This window comes from Cyprinodon variegatus, unplaced genomic scaffold (genome assembly GCF_000732505.1).
Source record: "Cyprinodon variegatus isolate N-32 unplaced genomic scaffold, C_variegatus-1.0 Scaffold196, whole genome shotgun sequence".
NCBI lineage: Eukaryota > Metazoa > Chordata > Actinopteri > Cyprinodontiformes > Cyprinodontidae > Cyprinodon > Cyprinodon variegatus.
Window position 1 is genome coordinate 485,580 of NW_015150649.1, and position 9,136 is coordinate 494,715.

The 9,136-nt window shown below is 36.5% G+C and overlaps 1 protein-coding gene across 2 annotated transcripts in view; it reads right to left on the reverse strand.

The window, feature by feature from the left end:
- Window positions 1-1,163, reverse strand: part of pag1 (phosphoprotein membrane anchor with glycosphingolipid microdomains 1) — a 68,756-nt gene extending 67,593 nt beyond the window's left edge. For both annotated transcript variants that reach the window (XM_015379637.1, XM_015379636.1), the window contains exon 1: window positions 892-1,163. The gene's annotated coding sequence lies outside the window, so the exon portion shown is untranslated. The remainder of the gene's footprint in view (window positions 1-891) is intronic.
- Between the last annotated feature and the right edge of the window lie 7,973 nt (window positions 1,164-9,136).

Genomic DNA, 9,136 nt, shown 5'->3' on the forward strand with positions numbered 1-9,136 from the left:
ATCCAGAATCTCCAACCCTAGGATAGATCAATTCAGAGTTGATGATTTAAATCTGAGATGGTTTGATCAAGATTGATCAAATTCCTTAAAAAATTGGAAACAATTCTTGTAATAATTATATTATATTTTTATTTCAATTAAACACTAGGCTGATTGAGCCATTGCCTCACAAAAATCACCCATAAGTCATTTGACCTTTATTTGTTCCAACCAATAAAAAAACTCAATCTCTCATTTGCTAAAGGTTTCATAGCTATTTTATTCAAATTTGTATCTGTTCAGAAATGTTCCTATTAATGGCATACACTATGTTAGAATCTGCACTTTTAAAGCAACACAACCTAATCTTTTAGACCATATTGCTGACATGTTTATTATATTATTATACATTCATGCACAGACAAATAACCACCGCCCTCCATTTAAAACACATGTTTGCTGTGCCCGTGTGTGAAAAGCTGTAAAAACATGATAAAGTTAAAAAGAAAATTGGGGGAAGTTGATTTGCATAGTTAAACATGTTCATACCCTACTTATGAATCAATAAGAGATGCGACAGTTTCCTATATTTGTTCTGCAAAACGAGCCAAACCCATTAGAGACGGTCATAAATGACAGTTAAAGCAGAAAAATGGTTTATTATCACCAGCAGCAGATGAAATTAATTAAAAAATCTCATAGTGGTGCTGTTTGAGGGTAATGCAGCAGTGATCCTGCTGGAAACAGACTTGAGAAGCTTGTGAAGATGGCAACAAGTTTCTCCTAATCTGCTTTCAGCGCGACCACCGAGGCTGCCGCAGTCACCCCCTCCCTCCCTCCTTCACTGCCTGCCGCACAACTTTTCCAGCCATCTGCTCACACATATAACAAAAACAACTTTTACGCACTCACATGCAAAGGCTTGGAGAGGTGGAGCGCTCTCCTAGAGACCGAGGAGCGATGAGCGTTCCGCGGCTGACTCAGTCCAAAGTGTCTGGGTTTCCTTCACTCCGCTCCCCCCTGAAGGTGCTACGTCTGGAGGGGCTGAGAAACACAAGCGCTGTTTCTGTGTTTGCGGAGGCCGCAGCTGGAGATGCGACTCGTTGCGCAGTTTGAGCGCATTTCAGGAGGACGGTAGAGACGCGGGGCTCCTCAGTTCAGTGCAGCTCCTCCGCCAGCTGTAAAGGCTGTGGACAGGAACGCCGGGTGGGAGGAGGAGTGGCGAAAGATGACTCGCAAAGCATCATGGGAAGTGTAGGCCGTTTTAGTCATCGCTTGGATTTCTCTTAATATTGCCTGACAGCAGTTAGTCAAACTGTTGATAATAAAATAGTTGAATCTTAAGCCGTGGTAGACAACATCTGCCTAATTTCCAACCATTCTAAGAGAATATCACAGACCCATCACATGATGCAGCCATCACCATGCTCAAGGGCAAAGGTTTGATCTCAACTTTGATAGGGACACTATAGGTCTCAAGTACAAATACTTTGTTACTGTACTTAAGTACACTTTTTAGGTATCTATACTTTACCCCATTACTTATTTTTCTTCCTACTTCTGACTTCTACTTATTACATTTTCACACAAGTATCTGTACTTTCTATTCCTTGCATTTTTAAACAAAGGTTATTCGTTACTCTTGGCTTTGGTTTTATGCCTATATTTATTTTACGTCATGTGTGCCATCCAATGCAGATTATTGGCGCCATCCACATCTAGTGAAAACTAGTGTAATTGGATGAGTCATATAAAGCAAACACTCATTGGTTAGCTGAAGGAAATCATCAGAAACAAGCAGGTGTTCTTCAAACTGCAAACATGAATTGTCTATGCCATGCTGCAAATGTTGGATTTAGAAAAAGATGTTGAAATGTCTGGAAGGTCGGACATAGGCGAGAGCGTATTGGGAGACGGAGACCGACCCTCATCCTTGCCTCTATCTCAAAGAATTTTTCGAAATAGTCGAAAAATTGAGCTTTCAATTCATGTAGTGGCATCTGGCTGTTTTTTTTTTTAAGGTTACTTTATATCTTTACACTTTAAGTAGTTTGGAGCACATAGTTTTTCACTTTCACTTGAGTAAAGAGGGAAAGTTGACCAGAGTGTTTTTAAACTGCAGTATCTATGCTTAAGTAACAAATGTGTGTACTTTTGACACTACTAGTCTTAAGTTGAATTGGTCTGATGTCAGTGGTCCTACGCATTATGCATGCTCCTATTTTTTATGCTTGACGTGAGCATCAGGGCGTGTTTTGTTTAAAGAGAAAACAGCAGTTTTTGCTAAATTTACACAAATCTTATGAGCACTACACACACAAGATGCTGTTTATCAATGTTTGAAGCATGAGTGGCTCAGAATAATGTAAAATTGGGACAACTTAACACTTTGAAAAGGGTTACATTTGAACTTAACAGTGACTAAGACAGAAGGTAAATAGGTGCCTTTTGTATGTGTATTTATCTGGTGTTTTCATTTGAAGAAATAGAATTGTGCAGAGGTAAACAGAGGTAAAACCCACTATTATTTTTTTATCTGATATGCTGATATTCTCTGTATTGTAAAACAAAGCAAAATAAAATATTCAAGGGACTGCAAATATATTTATTGTATTTACATGGGCGCGGGAACTATAAGAGGAACTGACAGTTAGCATTTAAAATATTAACTTCAATATACAAGTTGTGAGAAAAACAGCAACTGCTGCAACAACACTGTATTGTAAACTATAAACATGTTATTCATATAAAATTATTTGTAGGGAAAAGTAGGTTGGGCCAAAATTTTGGTAGGGACATGTCCCTATGGTCCCTATGCAAACCTACGCCCATGACCATGCTTCACTTATACCAAGCTTGAAAGCCTTGCTATCTTCCTGTCGCTGAACCCAAATACCTTGATCAGTCCACAAGCTGGGTGGGCATCTTAAATAAAAATTCAAGGAAATTAATTAAAAACATAATAACAATGGAACCACTGAGGGCAGACAGGTTTAGACTGGAAGACCTAGTTTGATATCCCCATGGACTGGCTAAGGAAGAAGCTTCAAAAATGGCAGCTTCAGGCATGTCTAAATATCCAGAGGTGTCAAGTAACAAAGTACAAATACTTTGCTTTCTTTCTTAAGTAGAAATTTTGACTATCTATACTTTACTGTAGCTATTATCTTTCAGACATTTTTTTACTTCTACTCCTTACATCTTTTTGCAAATTTCTCTTTCTACTCCTTAGATTTTAAGCATAGACTTGTTAACTTGGTTTAATTTAAGCTCATTTCCGTTATGGCCTGATGGTATTCATAAGATAAAAACCATCAAAGTAATTAGTTTCACTTGACAATTAATTTCTTTGTGGTTGGACTCAGTGCTGCACCAACTTGTCTGCCACATACTTATTTAGATTAGAAACTGTTGCTATTAATTATAGAACTAAAATAAATTAAGCAGGAAGTTGTCATCCAGAATTGTAATAAAATGTTCCTTTAATAGGGTAGTGAAGTAAAGCATCTTTCCTCAGCATTTTTTCCTGCATTACTTTCACTTTTATACTGTAAGTAGTTTTAAGAATTGTACTTTTACACTTTCACTGAAGTAAAAAGCTTAAGTTGATTCTCTAACTTCTAGAAAAGTGCTTTTAAACAGTAGGATTTATAGTTCTAGTGGAGTAGGAAACATTAATACTTTTAACACCTTTGTAAAAACCACATCACCAAATATGATGGGCCAAATGTTACATGATCAAAAGAGAACATTTTGACTACAGGGACAAAACATTTTATGATGTTTTAAAATTACAGAACACTGTTCCAACTGTTAGGCATAGAGGTGGCAGCATCATGCTCTAAGTCAATCATGCTACAGTGTTACTGGAACATGGCCTAAAGTGGGGTTTAAAAATGGAGAATAAGAAACACACAATCTTTATCTCTCCTCAAATCAGTAAGATAAACTGTTTAAAATTAGACACAGCTGAATGTTACAGCATGACACATCCAAACTGCTTTTTGGAAGCAGGTTGATGATAAGGTTATGGAGTTGATGTAATCAAAAACTAAAATTTATTTGCAATGGTAAGTTTGCCAGATATCCAGCCAGAAACTTATAACGGCTATATTTGTTTCTTTCTAGTTCCACAAGTTTATGGCTCTGAAAATTGATAGGATACATATTTAGATTCAGTAATTTATTTTTATGTATCTATTTGAGCCTGTTACGACATTGTTTTAATTAAAATATCTTTTATTTTATTTGAAATAATGCATTGATCGCTTGATTTTAAGAAAGATTAAGTATGTTTGATCAACTAAAAATCAACTAACATGAAATTTGCGCAACTGCAAGACGTCTCTGCTTAATAAAAATATGTTTACCTCCTGATAGTTTGTTTAGTTGCTCTGTACTTGCGACAGTGTAATCAGATGTTAGTGTAATCAGAACACATGGATTTTTATTTACTGAATGAGACTTTAAATAAAGTCATATATAGACATCATTTAAACATAGAAAATAATTGTAGAATATTTTATCAAAGCTCATACAGTGGGTGTAAATCAACAGCTTTATTACAATAAAACCTTATACTGATTTGTTTGGGTAAACAAGATATGCCAATATCAATAACTAATACAATTTACATCCACTTCATTCACAAAAAAACAACATGTGTGATTTGACTATTCTATTTCTAAGGTATTCCATGCATCGGGTATTTCAACCAAAAAGAGCTTTCCTCTAGTTATTAAAAAAAGAAAATAATAATAGATCACCTGGTCCCTCTTGGTCCTCGTCAACTTCAAAATAAAGGCATCTCTTGAATATGATGATGTGGATTCATTTTTTTCTTTTTTGTTGATACAACTTAGCAACTGGCTAGCTGGAATGGTAAGTCCCCCATCCTGTAAACAGGAAGTCTGGGTTCGTTTCCTAGGTGGGGGCTGCCAGTGTGGGTCTTTAGGCAAGACTTATGCCCCAGACTAATGGTTAGGGCATTGTGCTTGAGGTTCAAGCCCCAGTCCCACTGATTGCCACTCTGGCCCACTGAGCAAGACCCTTGATCCCCACAATGTGCCCACAGGCAGCCCACTGCTCCCCAAGGGGATGGGTTAAATGCAGAGAGTTAATTTAGTTGCTCTGTACTTGCGACAGTGTAATCACATGCCATTGTAATGGAAATAGAAAATAAAAAAAAACTGGATAACCAAGCATTTAATTGATGTAGCTCCTAAAATGATCTTAATTTTGGTAGATCTTCTTTTCCTTAAATGTAAAGTACAGTGGGAATCACACAATAACAATTGAAGCATTCCAATCATAAATATTAGAATGCTTATAATAGATGTCCAGTGATACGTAAGCTTTATATTTGCTGAATTTGTTGCAAATATTAAAGGCCCTTTTTTATCTTTTAGAAAAGAAGTTCATAAACAAATGATTAATAAATTACAATTCTGTATGATTTACAGATCTAAACTGCCGGTTCCTGATCTGATCCTGATCTGGTTTCCCAGATTTCCTCTGTGGGTTATGAGTTGATGGGGTCAGTATGGGGGCTGCACTGTCATAAACAGCTGAAACAAACACCTCTTTAAGTAGGTACTACATTATGTCACACCATGACAATCATCTTCAACATGTTGTACATGTATTTTACACTCAGAAATATTTTATGTGTCAGACCAACAAAGGACAGTTTACAGTGAAAGAAAAGGGATGCATGATTTTCAATAAAAATGTAAATTAATTGCAAAAACATTTAGAAAAGTTTGGCTATTTCTACTCTGTGTAAACCATGCATCGTACACCGTCTGAAAACCATTGTTTCCTTCAATTGCAGCTCAAGGTTTATGGGTGTATGTGCCAACCTTTTAGATGTAGATAGATTATTGTTCTTTGTTGAATGCCTCAGGTTAATCAGACTGGGTTAGAAACTCAAAAATCTGCATTTTCTTATATTTCTTGTCACATATTATTTTTTCTACTCTTTATGGACTTTACATACAGCTTCAGCTGCATGCTTAAGGTTGATCCCGGGCCCTCCATCCTGGCTTTCTTGAAGATTGCCTTTTATTTAGCTCCATCCAATTTCCCTGGTCTTAGCCTCTTTCTCTTCTCCCTGCCTGGCCTGTTAGCTCAGTTGGACAGTCTCATTTTGAATGGTAATTTTAAAAATGCTCTATAAGATCTCCCTTTATTATCTACTTCTTTTTCTAGGTTCTCTTCAGCCTGTCTGCTGTTTATTGTACTAAGGTGAACTCCTTACCTATTTGATGGGTGTCAGAGAAGAAAGGTTAGAATGCAGATTCAGATTTATTATTAAGAGGAATTTTTTAAAACCATCTCTTGTTATTTCCTGGTTACTTCTTCAGGTTTGTCTTCCGCACAAAATGAAAATAAAGCACAAAAAGGTTTGTGGTTAAAACATAACAAAATGGGCTCAAGGTGCACCAGTTCTTTTAAAAAAGTACTGTTTTTCTCAACATTAACCTAAATTTACTGGTTTGTGGTTGAATTTTTTCACAGCCTTAATGCAAAAGGCACACTGCAGATACATGAAGAGATTTTTATTTCTTTTTTTTGTGCAGCTTACATATTAAAGACTTATACATAACCAGGAAGCTAGTAGAAGAGCTTTTTGGTATTTCTCCATGGATTTATAAGATCTATGATTAATGGGGTTCATCTAAAATTACACTTTAAAGGGGCTGGAGAAAAGAATGCTGATATTTTATATAATTCATTTTTTTTCTTTGAGGCATCCTTGCAGAAAATCCCCAACGGTTCCAAAGACACAGACACTGCAGTGAAAACTGCAGAAAATCCCCAACGATTCAATAGGAACAGATGCTGCAGTGATGAACATAGTGAAGCCAGTGCAGCAAAGTTGCAAAAGTACTTCAGTCTGTGCAGAGTATCTTTGGTTTAGCATCTACTCTGGTGTATAGATACAGCATTTCCATAAGAACCACCTGGACTTATGACTTTAGTCTCTACTATTTAGATTCAAACCTGATTTCACCTAAGGTGTGAATATAAACTTCTCAGACTTGCTGAGGTATTTTTATTTTACAGTAAAAACAATGAGGGAGACATTCAACTGTTCTTATCCTGGAATATCACAACAAAATACTGTTTGATGCATTACTTACTACACAGTGTATTATTCTCAGTTGTTCTGTTTTATTTCATTTGCCTTTCTCATTCACTGGTAGAGCCATATCTCCCCTACAATTCTATACAATTTGCCTCATTTAGAATTAAATCTTCAACCCCTGGCAGAGACCTTGATGGATGAAATTCTACACAAGACAATAAGTCGTTTTCCTTTCAGGTCAAACATCCCCTCGAGCATTCATTGTTTTTCAGCAGCCTCTCCCCCATTTTCTTTCTGCCTGTGCAAAGAGTACATTTCCTACAACGACTTTCTGTGCATGTGTGTGGTGCATGTGGGGTGTGTAAAGGAAATGCTTCTGCCTTTCAGTAGCCTTATGTCTAAATTTAGAGTACCCCACTGTCCCGGCTGTCAGAGCCCGGCTCGGACTGCCGGCCGTTCAGGAAAGAGATTGGAAGGCGTGTTAAAGCCGGGAAGAATTGTGTTGAGCTGAACTGTGGTCTGCTGAGAATAACATGTTTGCTCCTTATAAGCAATGAAAAACAAGAGCATCTATAAATATCCTGCAATGGCAAGGAGAGTTTTTAGGAAGTGTGAATGCAGCAGTTTCGAATGTTAAATGGGTAGACAGGTTGGCCTGTTTCTCATCAAAAGAGATCATTTATGAGAAATAAAAGTGTTGATCACCTGAGGGTCATTCTTAAGTCATAGAGATCACACTGATTGAAGACTCTGTGGAGAAAAAGAACAAAAATGGAAGAATCGTATTTGTGTCAAGGGGTAAAACAATTGTTTTTTTCCATCTGTTTGTAGGCGATGCTTGCTCCTTGTCTATTTGATTATAGGATGTGTCTGTATGGTTGTCTATATGGAGAGCAGTGGCTCCTTTATTGACTTAGTTCCTGACAGACACACAAACAATCTCCCCCATCCATCGCCTGCCCTCTAATGTGATTCGCCTCTGCCAAATGGAGATGATAGCAGCAAAGTGCCACAGTCGGGTTGCCTCTAGGCTTTTCTTTAACAGACTATGGCACATAAACTCGGGACAATATTCTGTCTTTTCCATGAGTAGAATTTTGTGTTTTAAATCTGTATTTTTAGCCAAAGCAATACTGGGAATAGTACGATCAAGGAAAAGGGTTGCATAAATATGACAATTTATTTACATTTTTTTCACAGGTATTAATAAGCATAAAAGAAGAGTTTGGAAAATATTGACTTCTATACAATTTTTGCATCTGTTATGAACCCTACAGCTCTTTCTAAAAAAAAAAAAAAAAAAAAAAAGCAACTGTTTACTTAAAAATTGTGCTCCTGGAGTTTAAATTAGTATAATAAATAAAATCTGGGTGGTAAAACCTTCAGTAGAGCACACGCCTGCGTGCCTACTGGACTCCTCCTCAGTCTCGCAAATTAAGTTTGATTAAGTTTTTATAAAGTAGAATGTAAGATGCAGGTTGATTTCAATGGATTAGCCCTGCTAGGTATAAGTAGTTGTAAAACAAAACAAAACAAAAAAAAACCCTAAATCAGTACCTCTATTATCTCTAATGATATAAAAGGCATGTGCATATTTTGGCAATTGCATCTGTGGATGGGAGGGATGGATAAATGTGTGTTGCAATAATATGGAAATCAAACAGAGAGACTTCGAAGGACAAATCCCTGCATTAAAAACCCATTAATAGCCTATTAATTAACCACAGTTCACTCGAGATATAATCAAACATCTATCTATATTGATTGAATTATTACAATGAAACAATATAGATGCAATAAGTCATACAGAATTAAAATCTCCTCTTGATTGATCATGCAGTCTAAGGTGGATAATCCCTTTTTTTTGTTTTAATGCTGCGATTCTTATATTACATTTGTAGATTTTGGTGAAATTGTGCTTTATGAGATGTTCAGCGTTTAGTATGATGCTATATTACCTGGTTTTAATCTTTTTCACTACTTTGTGTGATGATTTATATTGAATTATAATAAATCAGGCCAGTTTTCACTTTGTGTAGTTCCCTGTGCTCTGACGCCATCTAGCGG